This window comes from Oryctolagus cuniculus, chromosome 15 (assembly GCF_051225735.1).
Source record: "Oryctolagus cuniculus isolate XC-2025 breed Fujian yellow rabbit chromosome 15, ASM5122573v1, whole genome shotgun sequence".
In the NCBI taxonomy this organism is placed as follows: Eukaryota; Metazoa; Chordata; class Mammalia; order Lagomorpha; family Leporidae; genus Oryctolagus; species Oryctolagus cuniculus.
This window is the reverse complement of record NC_142881.1, coordinates 46131580-46144046: the sequence shown is the minus strand read 5'-3', so window position 1 is coordinate 46144046 and position 12467 is coordinate 46131580. Positions and strand designations below refer to the sequence as shown.

The following is a 12467-nucleotide window of genomic DNA, read 5'->3' as shown; positions in this document are numbered from 1 at the left end:
ATTTTGCTATTTCATTAAGGAAGAAAGTACCCAGTATATATGAAGGCCCCTCTATGCTCTAGAATCTCCAGAATCTGATAGATTTAGTTTCCTTTTATAATTTATATCCTATGTTTACATTTCATATAAAGAGGAATTATGAATAAATTATAAAAATTTATATATAACTACATACTTTTTGGTTATATATTTATTTTTTTTTCATTTTAAAAGAATGATTGCAGACCATACATGTAACTCAAAATTGAAGTTATTTCATAGGATATTAAATTAAGCTACAAATGCAGCGTTCAATATTTAAAGATCTATCACATTAAGAATACAGTTTTGAGGTAGATGTTTAATGAAGTTTTTCAGATGCTGCCTGGGACACCTGTATCCCATATGGGAGCACCTGGATTTTGATCCTGATTCCACTCACAATTCCAGCTTCTTGCTAATGTGCACCCTTTGAGGTGGCAGAGGAAGACTGAGGAGGATGGGTCTCTGATCTGGTATGCCATAGCCTTCCCTGACATATCCTGGACCAAGCCACACCACAGCATCTAGTGAGCCAGCCTAGAGGAAGAAGGGTTGAAGGCCCAGTCAGACACAGGCCAGTCACAAATAGGCTTTTCAACCATGGGTAACTCTCAATCCATACTCATGGATTCACTCCTGGGTTGCCTTCTTAAAAATTCGGAAACCCTTGGGCTGGATTTTCTAAACAATAAAGAGCTGATTTTCTTTTGCAACACTGTCTGGCCACAATATAAGCTAGATAATGGAGAAACTTGGCCACCAAATAAGACCCTCAATTTTAATACTATTGTCCAACGTGATCTCTTCTGTAATAAACAGCAAAAATATTCAGAAATTTCTTATACCCAGGCCTTCATGGCACTCTTTCTAAACTCCATCCTCACGGGGAACCATAGGCCCCATCATGCCTATACCCCCCTTGAGACACAAGATACAGAGGGGCAACTGATAGACTGGCAGATGTCTCCACTGTTGAGTGGTCCTTCACCATCCAGGGCTCAACCACTTCCAGCTCAGCATGTCCCAGCACCAGAACCATCCCCCAGGAACATGGGATCCTTCCCATCTCTCTCAGGCTCTGATTGTCTTTCACCTTCTGGTGGTCCACAGCCTTCACTCTACAACCCACCCTGGAGAACAGCCTGACTAGAATCATTCACACTGGGACCAGCTACCATCTGGACAACAAGTGAATTTCATTTTCTGAGAAAGGTGGCTAATGGACTGGCTGGCACAAATAGAGTTCATGTCTCTCTGTGTGTCTGATTTAAATCCTTGCAAGCAAAAGCTAGGAAGAGTTTTAGAAGATTCTACCAAATTTACTGAAGAATTCCTGGCCCTAACTCTGACTTTCAACTTGACCTAGAGTGACCTATGCATTGTCCTATCCACTTGTTGGAAACTTGGAGGAGAAACAGCAAATCTGGGTCTGACCCTAGGCCTATGCTGACTCCCTGGTGGCTCAGCAGCCAAACCAATATGCCGTGGGAGCCAAGGCTGTCCCACAAACAAACCCTATCAGAGAGGTCATGAGGAATCCGGGATAAAAAATATATTATCAGGCCTGTACATTATGACAAATACAAAGAGATAACAGCACAAGGAAGGGAATCCAGCCTTATTTAGGGGATGATGAGGCCTTAAAGAGATATGCTACCATAGATCCTTGGTTCTCACTCCGTGTCTATTTCATCAGTCAGTCCTAGACACTCAGAGGAAACTCCAGAAACTGCCAAACTCCCGTGAAGCATATGTGAGGTACTGTATTTGGGGTTTTTAGTAATAGAGACAAGGTTCATGAGAGAAAGGTGCTCCAATGTGGAAAACAGGTGCATATGAAAGCAGTTGCTGTATATGGCACGCTGCAATCTCCGGGCCAACTCACAGGGCAACCAACCAGGGGTGAAAAGTCCAAGAGAAAATGTTTCAAATGTGGGAAGCTGAGACATTTATGTAAGGAATGTCCCTCCTGAAAAGTCCACCTGACCCCTGCCCTTGATGTAGACAAGAGAGACACTAGAAAAGGGATTGACCTTAACTCTGATGGGAGAGGAGGTCTCCCAATTCCCTTATGTCCTTGTCGATACCAAGACTTATGGGTCACAGGAAAATTCCCATTTCTATATAACCATCACAGTTTTAGAGCCCTGGGGGACCCCGGATGTCTTGGGTAAGAATATCAATTTCTAATTGACATGAGAGCATCTTAATCAGTTCCGAATTGCCATGTGGGACCTCTATCCTCAATGAACTATGTCATCATAAGACTGGGTGGCAAGGCCTACTCCCAACAATTTACTTTGCTTCTGGTTTTCCAGATAGAAGATGTCCTTGCCTCCAGTTTTTCCTGATGCTGGAATATCTGGCTCCTTTACTCATGAAAGATTTGTTATCCTATGGATTAACTACTGCCAAATCTAAATCTTTTACTATGATCTTAATTAGTACTGAGACATGACCCAACTTGGATGATTTCCTTGATGAAATAAAAAATGCAATAGAGGGGCCAGCACTGTGGCACAGGGGGTTAAAGCCCTGGCCTCAAGCGCTAGCATCCCATATGGGCACTGGGTCTAGTCCCGGCTGCCCCTCTTCCCATTTCCCTGCTATGGCCTGGGAAAGCAGTAGAAGATGGCCCAAGTCCTTGGGCCCCTGCACCCGCGTGGGAGACCTGTATGAAGCTCCTGGCTCCTGGCTTCGGATTGGTGCAGTTCCAGCCATTGCAACCTTCTGGGGAGTGAACCAGTGGATGGAAGACTTCTCGCTCTGTCTCTACCTCTCTCTGTAACTCTGTCTTTCAAATAAATAAAATAAATCTTTAAAAAAATGCGATAGATGCTTAGTTTTGGAATCAGGGCATACCCAAACAAGCCACACATATTGCCCCATCACAGTCCTCCTAGAGGACAAGCTAAACTATCTTTGCCTATGCCAATATCCCCTAAAAAAAGAAGTCTAGCAGGGACTCCAACCTCTAATTGATAAATTTACCAATCATGGAATCATGGTGCCATGCCAGTCCCCTTACAATAACCCCATTCTGCCAATTTTAAAACCAAATTGGGAATACCAAATGATTCAGAACCTCATGGTCAAAAATGAGTCTGTAATCCCACTTCATTCTATTGTACTAAATCCCTAACCATCCTAGTCTAGATCCCCAAGATAAAATAAGACATATAATCAATTTAGGACAGGTGCAGATGGTTCTAAAAATATGGCAATAAGATTTTCCCAGTGCCTCAATTGAAAATTCATAAATAACTAATATACCCAAGAGATACAGTTTTTATTTTTATTTTTTTTTTTATTTTATTTTTTTTATTTTTGATAGGCAGAGTGGACAGTGAGAGAGAGAGACAGAGAGAGAAAGGTCTTCCTTTGCCGTTGGTTCACCCTCCAATGGCCGCCGCTGCAGCCGGCGCACCGCGCTGATCCGATGGCAGGAGCCAGGATCCAGGTGCTTTTCCTGGTCTCCCATGGGGTGCAGGGCCCAAGCACCTGGGCCATCCTCCACTGCACTCCCTGGCCATAGCAGAGAGCTGGCCTGGAAGAGGGGCAACCGGGACAGAATCCGGCGCCCCAACCGGGACTAGAACCCGGTGTGCCGGCGCCGCAAGGTGGAGGATTAGCCTATTGAGCCACGGCGCCGGCTAAGAGATACAGTTTTTAAAAAACTTGGAGAGATGGACCCCTCCCAACCAACCAATGGCAGCCTAAATGGAAAGGACTGTATCAGGTGCCACTTAGCATTCCTACAGCAATTACAAGGAATTTCTAGTTGAGCATGTTCTGTCAAGAACAAAAACCCTATTGTTGAGGCATCATAGGCAAACTCAGAGAGGATGACTCTATCTTCTCTTAGGATATAATTGAGAATCTCAAGTTTATCTTCAGAAGGCTAAGAGATAAGTTTTTGTTTGTTTGTTTGTTTGTTTTTTGCATTTTCTTTTTTCTGTTTTTTGTTTTGCTTTTTATTCACTTTTGTTTAATAAATATAAATTTCCAAAGTACAGCTTATGGATTACAATGGCTTCCCCCCACCCATAACTTCCCTCCCACCCACAACCCTCCCATCTCCAGCTCCCTCTCCCATTCCATTCACATCAAGATTCATTTTCAATTATCTTTATATACAGAAGACCAATTTAGTATATATTAAGTAAAGATTTCAACAGTTTGCACCCACACAGAAACACAAAGTGTAAACTACTGTTTGAGTACTAGTTATAGCATCAATTCACATTGTGCAACACATTAAGGACAGAGATCCTACATGGGGAGTAAGTGCACAGTGACTCCTGTTGTTGACTTAACAATTTGACACTCTTGTTTATGGCGTCAGTAATCTCCCTAGGCTCTAGTCATGAGTTGCCAAGGCTATGGAAGCCTTTTGAGTTTGCCAACTCCAATCCTATTTAGATAAGATCATAGTCAAAGTGGAAGTTCTCTCCTCCCTTCCTCCCTTCAGAGAAAGGTACCTCCTTCGTTGATGGCCCATTCTTTCCACTGGGATCTCACTGGCAGAGATCTTTCATTTAGTTGTTTTTTTTTGTTTGTTTGCTTGTTTTTTTGCCAGAGTGTCTGGGCTTTTCATGCCTATAATACTCCATGGGCTCTTCAGCCAGATCCGAATGCCTTAAGGGCTGATTCTGAGGCCAGAGTGCTGTTTAGGACATCTGCTATTCTATGAGTCTGCTGTGTATCCCACTTCCCATATTGGATCGTTCTCTCCCTTTTTAATTCTATCAGTTAGTATTAGCGGTTCTCGGCCTTTTGGCTAAGATCAAGTGTAGTATCTGTTCTTATCAGTTTTTTTTTTTTTTGCATTTTCAATAAACTTTTTGAAGGAGAGATATGAATTTAAGTCCATTGTATTTCCCTGCTGACATGCCTTCCCTTCTTTATTAGAAAACCACCATTGACAGGAAAACTCCCTGGTAAACTTTTGTACCATAATGCAGTATGGAAAAAAAAAACCTCACTAGCAACAATGAAGCCAGTTTTAGAAACTTGTCTGCTGTCTTGAGCATCTTAGCTAAATGGGTTCATGATTTTGGCAAGAGAAACTCTTGGCTTTCACTACCTATGAAGCCGTAAAACATATTCTCCTTTCTCTGACAGTTCTTACTTTGGCTACTTTTTCACCCGTGGATTCTCATCCTAGTCATCAGATTTGCCTCCCCCAGAGTTCACCAGTTTCACATAAAGGTGACATTCATGCAGGGATCCCAGTCATTACCAATGATGAATGGCAAATCTCTAGCCCCTCCTATAGAATCTCTAGATCAGTTAGTAAGGGATGACACTCTGATACAGTATGATGAAGTTAAAGAAGTCAGACCTTCCTTCCTTAAACTCGCATAAAGATTACAGGACAAAAATCGCTGAGATTTGGGGTGGAAGAGAGGATGTAGGCAAGGAGGCAGTGAGCAAGGAGAAGTTGTCACCAGCCCTTCCCTACAGCCTCCCCTGCACTCCAGCCCCATTTGCATGTCCCAAACCCCTATAATCACCCCACTTCCATGAAGGGGAAAAACAGTGTCTGTGATTTTGCTACTTATGACTGACCCCTGCTAAAAGTAAGCCAATATGGCTTCCAGATATATCCTTGCCATGACTTTTAGCTAATTATAACCTCATTGCAGTAAAATGGCCAGAGGTGGTGCACCTGCTTCTGTCATGAACCTAACTCCTTGGCATTTCTGAGATTTCCAAGAAAGGATAAGGAAATGGGCAATATTCAGGCTCCACTCTCTTTGGATATTCAGTTAAGCCCCACCCCAGACACCATCACTTTGCCTCCAGTTCTCCTTTTTTATGTTATTATGTAGATCAATTTAATTTCTTTTTCCCAGAACCTCTGTTGTCCAGTCTAGGGTAGAGGTGGAGATGAGTCAGGTCCTGTCACAGGAAAACAAAGTGCATAACACTCACAGCACCAACAGATGGGAGGTACAGAACATACAGCCCCATGGGAAAGATACCAAGTGAAGGCAAAAAGGGTACCTGGGCCAGTGCCCGTATTGGGACTTTCATGGAGAAATGACTCAAGTTCTGACCTGAACCTCATGGACTACATGTTTCTTTTATGCATGCCCTAGCTCTGTCCTGAATGTTTCCTTTTTTTATGTAAAGAAATTTTACTTCTCTGTTGATCTTCAGGAAAAACAAAAAAAAAACAAAAAAAAAAAAAAACAAGAAAACAAGAGATAGGTTCCTGCAACCAACATGGAACATAGGATTCAATTCCATTCACCTGACTTTAGCATGGCTCAGACCTGCTGTCGGTATTTGGGGGGTGAGGAATGGATGAAAGATCTCTTTTTGTCAGTCTTTTTCCCTTTTTTCATATAAATACATAAAAATTTTTAAAGAAAAAAATCAAGCATTGATTTGTAAATGCATACTCAGATTAGTAGCTATAATATGATGCTTCAGTTAACAAAACAATCAAATTATCACATTCACCATAGATAAATTATCTTCTGCTCTTCCCTTAAAAACATATTACAATAAATAAAAGGTACTTGTCTTCTGGACCATAATCATTCACTGCTAAATGTTAGAATATGGTTCCTGAAGTGGTAAAACGGAAGACATAAAAGAGAAAATGATCCTTTAATCCTATAATTGCAAATGTTTACAGGAACATAACAGGCCCAATGCGTGAACTTTTTAACTTTACTGCAATCTCCAGCAAAATTAGCATTTAATGCTTTGCTAAACCGCCCCATTCACAACACATGTTCTTATATTACTGCCATTTGTTTGTTTGATGGAGCCATACATCCTGGGTATGTGCAGAAACAGAGCCTATCCATGTTACTACAGCTATATGACCAAGTTGTCAAATAATTTGTATCCTAATGATTACAACATCTAAGGGAATGCAATTTTTTGATCTTTGAGTCACGCTGTAGAATGAGAAAATGAGGACTTTGAAAATAATCTTGAGTTCCTAAAGAATATAGACAATACTGCCTGTTGTGCACATTCAGGTTATGATAAAAAAGTAAAAGCAACACTATCCAAAGAACATTGCAGAAATTCTTATCAAATATAATACATTCTGTCTGAGAATAAGTGCATATGCTTCATTCTGATTCTCTTTCGTATTCTTTACTCAGATATAATTTACATGGATATCTTTGGAGCATTTCATTAGCAAAGTAGACCAAAAGTGCTAATGGATCTAATATTTAAAGTCTAGCAAAACTCTGTATGCATGGTAGGGAAAATTTTTGTTTTTATTTAGCCTAAATGAAAAATTGAGTTATCTATTTTCTTTAGAAATATGGCATTTCAATTTCTTAAAACACATGTTATCCAAACTATTCAGACAAAAGTAAATCTGGTTACGTGGCCTCTTAAAGATGAAGGTGTGAATTTGAGAACTATTCTTAAAATTGATTTTGTGCCATCTTTAAAGCATTCTTTACCTTCTTGTTAGTGATTTCTTATAAGATTTCCAAAATTTAGGAAATCATTTATTATAATACTTTTGGTTTAGGGATAATCCAAGTGTTGTGTATCCTCTAGAGGAAAAGATAAAACTTTTATACATGATTAAGTCTAAATATAGTCTAAACATGCCTAAACTCTGTCCACAAAGCATTATTTACAAGAATCTGTGTCAGACAGATTGGAAAATATGACCTTCCAGCATTTAGGAAAGAAAGAATTTTATCTGAGGAATTAAGTGCTTAGCGGCTGTTTTAAGGAACGGAGGACTAAATTGCAATGAAGTGTCCCTGAGTTCTAAGATTGGCCTCCTAAGTTTTCCTAGTGAAAGAACATCCATTGTCAGAGGAATCTGCCCCTCAAGAGGTTTAATTTCCACCAAAACCACTGCTGCTATGGCAACATTATATTATCTGACAAGCTCTATCAATTACACCCTGTGTTGTGGGAGGAGAAAGATGGCTTCAGGTTCTCTTTTGCCTTCCAAATCTTTTGCAAGTATTCCCAATGGAGCAGTTTGATTTCAAGACTTTCAGATCTTACAAAAACAGGGGTAATATAAAAAGGAACAGGGCTCAACATTGCGAACACCTACAGTATCATGTATCAAGTTGCTAATTCAGAACTTGACAAATAGTAAGGGATGAATATGTAAAGTGTAAGGGCCACTTTATGTCCCTTGGCACCGTATATGTTCAGAAACAAACACAAATCTGATTTTTTCGCCTACCCAACTTATTATAAAAGCATAGTTGATCGTCCCCTGAAACTTTACATAATCATAATTATGTGTGTGGAAGCAACAGACTGCAAAATCATTTTTAATTCAATTTCTCTCAGTTTGGTAAGCACTTTTTCTTCAGAGCCTTTTTCTTACCTGTACTTTTATTCTTCCCTGCCATCATTTGGTACCCTTTCTATGTATTATGTACTCACTAACTCCAAGCATCTGCAACTTCAGGTCCTTGAGGTGTAGACACAGAAGCTGGGCAGCTTGCTTAGAGTGGGAGACCAGTAGGGCACATGCAAAGGGTGCCAGACATGGCGTGCAGTAAGCTCTCACACGCCTTTGCAAAGCAATTTTGAAAAATAAATAATTTGATAATTTACATCTAAAGTAAAAATTCATTAGTTCACTAGTATTCTTGCTTTTAGAAGCTTTGTTTTTAAAAAGTTAAGGAGTTAATAATAAGGCATTTGATTTAAAAATTATCTGTTTCATACCTTACTTGTACAACTCTAAATGGCTTTTATTTTATTTTTTCATTTTTGGGTAGGTCAAAAGTTTTGTTTGTTTGCAAATGAGTGAATTTGGGGCAGATATGTAGATTTTACCAAATTTTCTTTTGAGCAGATTCATTTGCAACTTGCTGTTATGATCAATTGCAATAATTACTGCTGCAAATAAAAGAGAATGGAACCAAAAAATAGAACATAATAAGTTAGAAATAGAATAAGGATAAACAGTTATGTAAATTGAGATGATAATCTGAATTGCTAATGTAGCAAGAACAATCTTGATAGGGTTTTGTTTAGGTTGAATTTATGAATCATGGAATTATCTGAAAAAAATCAATGACTGCATTTTAATTACCATGTCAAAACAATACCATTTAGGGATAATTACAGGTTTCCTACTGAAAAGCACTTGAAACTTACTTATAAATTCAAACCCATCAAGACAGAAATATTTGTACATGACCTAGGAATTATTATAGGTTAATTGTCATAAGGTCACTTAACATAAATCAATGGAAATATCAATAAATGCTTTAGGAAACAAAGGAATGATTTGTCTTTAATCCATTCATATAAAGTTGCAAATGTGTTACATTTTTACTTGCTAAAAATTTTGTAACAGTGTTCACCATAATCAATTTTGGGGGATTTCCATCTACAAGGAATCTTGAAAAATTCATGAAAAATGTACATTATGAAAAAAACCCTAAGCTTACTTTTTAATTATATTTTTTGCACAAACTTTCTGGACTCCCTCCATGTTTCCCAAACTATTATCCAATGACCACCTGTATTTAAATTTGAATTATCTGGATTGTGTATTATGCTGTTTTCCCAGCCTCTATCCAGAGTTAATGAATTATAAATAGAAGGATTTCACATAAAATTTTATAATTTTAGCATACTCCTCTGTTTTGTGTTCTCACTTTGAGGTTTAAGAATTACTATTTTCTGAGATAAAAAGTAAATGTTTAAGTACTGTCTATCACCATTCAATTATTTGTAAATCAGGAAGACTCATTATAAAAGTAACAATAAAAGAAAACTCTCAAAATTCAAGATGGCTGATAGGGAAAAAATGTGCTGATTTTGACCATGGGAGGATAACAGAAGAGAAGGGAAGGAATTGCATTTCCCAGGGAGAGGTTAGAGAAGTTTGACTATATCAAATTGTGCAAAGTAAAATATAAAGAAAAAAATTCTAAAATATGCACAAGAGAAATGTTAGATTACCTTCCGAGGCTCTCCAATTACACTGACAGCTGATTTCTCAATAGAAACCCTACAGTCTAGGAGAGAATGGAGAAACACAGTCTGAGTCCTAAGAGAAAAAAAAAAAAAAAAAAAAAACAGCCCATACAGAATACTTTACCCAACAAAATTCTAATGTATAAATGAAGGTGAAATAAAGATGTTCCAAAACAAATAGAACATGAAAGAATTTGTCAACACTCATCCAGCCTTACAAATGATACTTAAGATGTGCTACACACAGAAACAGAGATAGGCATCATCATGAAAGAATGTGAAGGTAGAAAATCTCCTAGTAAAAGTACAAAGCAAATTCAAAACAATTAAGAGGAATATTTATTGAAAAATAATGGCAGGAACAAGTCATTATCTATCAATAATAACCTTGAATGTAAATGGTTAAAAATCCCCAATTAAAAAATACAGACTGGCTGAATGGATTACAAAACAAGATCCATCTATTTGCTGCCTACCTCACCAACAAAGATACACATGGACTGAAAGTGAAAGCATGGAAAAAGATATTCCAAGGTAACAGAAAGCAAAAACTAGAGTCAATAGTCATCCAAATATCAGACAAAATAGACTTCAACACAAAAATTGTTAAAAGAAAAAAGGGCATTATGTAATGATTTAGTGATCAATTCAACGGGAAGATGTGACTATAGGAAATGTGTATGTACCCACTGCCAAGGCACCTGGCTACATAAAACAAATAAATCTAAAGGGAGACATGCTCCAATACAAGAATAATGGGGAATTTCAACACCCCTTTCATCGATGGACAATTCAACTAGCTAAGAAATCAACAAAGAAACTACAGAGCTAACCCACGCTATGGATCAAATTTACATAATTTTTATATATATATATATATAAATATAATATTTACCCCAAGTTAAAAATAGACATTCTTTGCGTGAGTGTATGGGACTTTTTCTAAGATATATCATAAAATAAATCTCCACAAATTTTAAAAAACGGAATCATACTATGTATCTTTTCTGATCACAATAAAATGCAGCCAGAAATTAACAAGAATCTCTAGAACATATGCAAATACATGGAAACTGAACAACATGCTCTTGAATGAACAGTGTCATAAAATAAATTTAAAAATTCCTAGAAATGAATGAAGATGATAAAGCAATGCATCAAAAACTTATGGGATACAGCAAAAGCAGTGTTAAGAGGGAAATTTAGAGCAATTAGTGCCTACATCAAGAAATTGTAAAGGTATCAAATAAATTATCTACCAATACACCTCAAAGTCCTAGAAAAACAACAAACCAAATCCCAAATTAATAGGGGAAAAGAAATAATAAAAAATAGAGAATAAACAAAATTGAACCCAAAGAAATGATACGAAAGATCAGTGAAATGAAGAATTGGGTTTTTGAAAAAATAAACAAAATTGATATGCCATTGAACCAACTAACCAAAAAAAGAAGTAGACAAAAATCAAATATAATCAGAGATGAAAAAGGAGATGTTATAAAAAGAGTCATCAGGAATTACTATAAACAGCTACCTGCCAACAAATTGGAAATTTTACAAGAAATGCATTGATTTCTTGATACATACAATTTACCATAATTGAGTTATGAAGGCATAGAAAACCTAAATAGGACAATAACAAAGATGGAAGTTGAATCATTAATAAAGACCATCCCAAAAAGAAAAGCCCAGGACCAGATATCTTCACTACTGAATTTTACCAAACATTTAAAGTAGAACTAATTTCAATTCTTCTCAAAGAACTAAAAAAAATTGAAGGGAGGGAATCTTCCCAAACCTGTTCTGTGAGGCCAGCATCACCTTAATACCAAAACCAGAAAAAGATACAACAACAACAACAAAAAAACCATAGACCAATATCGCTGATGAACATATATGAAAAAAAGTCCACAACAAAATACTAGCTAATTGAATCCAACAACAAATAAGAATGATCATTCACCAAGATCAAGTGTTATTTATCCCTGATATGCAGGGATGGTTCAACATATACAAATCAATAATATAGCATATCACATTACAAATTAAAGAATAAAAGCCATATGATTATCTCAACAGATGCAGAAAAAAATATCTGATAAATATAACATATTTCATAATAAAAAGTTTAAGCAGATTGGGAATAAAAGTAACTTTCCTCAACACAATCAAGGCAATATATGACAAACTCACAGCCAGCATCACACTGAATTGAAAAGTTAGAAGAATTTCCACCTAAGATCTGAAACCAGACAAGAATGTCCTCTTTTACCATTGCTATTCAATACAGTTCTGTAACTTTTGGCCACATAATTAGGCAAGAAAAAGAAATCAAGGGATATAAACTGTGAAGGAGGAAGTAAAATTATGACATATGACACTATCCTACAGGTCAATGAACCAAAAAACTCCACCAAGACACTATTGGAACTCATAAAAGAGTTTGGTAAAGTTGCAGGATATAAAATTGGCACACAGAATCATTAGCTTTGAAT

General features: G+C 37.4%; 1 pseudogene; it reads left to right on the top strand.

Annotated features, from left to right (window-relative positions):
- Positions 1-4781: 4781 nt before the first annotated feature.
- Positions 4782-4941, top strand: LOC127484296 (U2 spliceosomal RNA; annotated as a pseudogene).
- Positions 4942-12467: the final 7526 nt, after the last annotated feature.